Source organism: Macrobrachium nipponense, chromosome 8 (assembly GCF_015104395.2).
Source record: "Macrobrachium nipponense isolate FS-2020 chromosome 8, ASM1510439v2, whole genome shotgun sequence".
NCBI classification, from domain to species: Eukaryota; Metazoa; Arthropoda; class Malacostraca; order Decapoda; family Palaemonidae; genus Macrobrachium; species Macrobrachium nipponense.
In genome coordinates, this window is record NC_087203.1 from 5,933,326 (window position 1) to 5,935,825 (window position 2,500).

General features: G+C 34.0%; 1 protein-coding gene across 1 annotated transcript in view; it reads right to left on the reverse strand.

The window, feature by feature from the left end:
* LOC135222604 (cell adhesion molecule Dscam1-like) overlaps nt 1-2,500 on the reverse strand; it is a 677,404-nt gene that overhangs the window by 401,280 nt on the left and 273,624 nt on the right.

Consider the following 2,500-nt stretch of genomic DNA (forward strand, 5'->3'; position numbering starts at 1 on the left):
ACGATGCAAATCCCACGCCAACATCATCAAACGGATCCCGTAGCTCAACAGTTGCAATTCCCTCCAATTCCCACCTTCAAATCAAGGTTAAATATATTTAAAACCAGACATGGAAATTTATAAATATCAGTGATTTATGCTGAATACAGAAAGACGAAGCGGATCTCTGTCTACGGATACTGAAGCGTCGTAGGAGTCTATCAAAATAAACCTGGTAATACGAATTGAAAGAAAGCAAACATTGCGTAGTGTTCAAGTAAGGTAAAGCCTAATTTCTATATAAACAAAAATCATTTATCTGCAAGTTCCTAACCATAAATACTGCATGCATCAACAACCTGTAATTCTCAAAACTATACCTTTACTAAGTTTAGTGAGCTCTATATACGATGATATTTTTCATTGGTTTTGAATTGAAGATTGCTTCCAGGATTTTGATTCTCTCTCTCTCTCTCTCTCTCTCTCTCTCTCTCTCTCTCTCTCTCTCTCTCTCCATGAATGCACATGCGAAATGTAATGATGATCTTCATGAGAGAGAGAGAGAGAGAGAGAGAGAGAGATGAGAGAGAGAGAGAGAGAGAGAGAGATACAAAATTTCTAGATAAATTATCATGAGAGGGCATAACTAATATTAGCATATTTATGGGTGTGCACATTTGTGCGTGTATACACACACATATGTATATGTATATAAAACACGTGCGTATATATGTCGATATACCATAGGGATAAAAATAGATACCAGGAATAAATCCTGAGTGGTTTCTCCTCCGTTATTAAAACGCTCTTTAAAGGAAAATACGAAGTGGTAGAAATTTATCATATATATATATATATATATATATATATATATATATATATATATATATATATATATATATATATCAGGTCAGCAAATCACATATAAACCTCCAGGGGATGTCCATGATACAAGAGTAATAATGACAATTTATTCAAAGAAACGTTTCGCAAATTAAATTCTCTGTGCATCATCAGTCTGAAAGAACATAAAGGCACTTTTATAAGTAAAATACAATAAAAGTGCAAAAAACAGGAATTCACATATACTAAAAATTGTCTTAAAATTATATAAAAGAACAAAGTAAAAAACAGGTTAAAAGAGACTGCTTCAAACACCAACCGTTCATTGTGAGGAGAGAAGATGGAATGAACTAAGACACGTTAAAATAAACAACTTCAACTATGCCTGGTACAGAGTTGCTGAGTACGTATTACTGTTGAGGGAGGGAACAAGCCTCTTGATATATATAGACTCAAGGGTAGTTAAATGGTCAGGATGTTTGACATGGTCTATTATGGAAAACTGTTCTTTTTGTACTTATATTTTGCAATGAGAGGCATGATTCCTGATGTTGGAAAATTCAGGTTGTTTTTTATTCTCTGACCAGTACGAAGGCTGAAGCCCAAGTGAGAGCAATATCTGACCCTTAACAGCCTTCGAGTTGATCCGTCGTAAGAGCCCGGACATACAGGGCATGTAAATTTATATATAACGTTGGATCGCATAAAAAGCTGAAGGCGACCTTTATAGTTAAAAAAGAAACCAATAGTGCAGGGATTGCTAGATATGAGCTTAACTTTAAGGCATGGTATCTCGTGTTCAATAATTCGTGTGAGGCTGGATGTAAATTTTAAGTCAGAAATATAAGGGATCGTGACATAAAATAGTCTTTTGGGGACATTAAAATTAGGTATCGGTGGCTGTAAGAATTTCGTAATTATTTTGTTAATGTTTTTTTGAACAATTTCGAGTGGATATGATTAGAATTTGAAGAAACCAACAAAAAAAGTAATTCCATGCGAAATAGTTGCCAAGACGAAGAGTATTTCAGTGCTCTATTAACCAAAGTGTGAATAGTATTAAGTACTTTTACTGGACTGACTAACAATTATTATAGTTCGTGTCAACAATCTTTTAAACTTAATGAAACTTCATGAAACGAACAAGTATTTTCTTGAGTTAATTAATTGATTTGGTCCTATCAATACGTTTTACTGTGGAAATGTAAACTGAACGGTAGCTTAACCGTTTTGAGTTACCTGGTGCACTGAAATGGCATTGGGTTTAAAAATAGCATATTTCTGCCCTTGTACATTTCCATTCTGACAAGACCAATAAAGTATAGAAGTCAGTATTCACAGCAGCTGTGTTTGAAAAGTGTTATGTATAAGTTGCCCAGAGTACATTACTAATGAAACACATTTGGTTAGGAATACCGGTAGGAAATTCGAGTATGATTCTCTATCAGATAACGCTTTTTAGGACAGCTAAAAGGATTTTTTTATGATAATAACATGGAAATTCCGAACACTAAATGCCTGCCTGTTATACCGCGTAGCAATAATATTGAACCATTTGGAATCATGCAACGTTTAATTACCACAATACGATGAAATATGGATTTATAAAGACCTTTTCCGACAACATTAAATGGTGTGAATATTAATTTCCTTCAAAGCAATGGGACAAGTTTTAGAT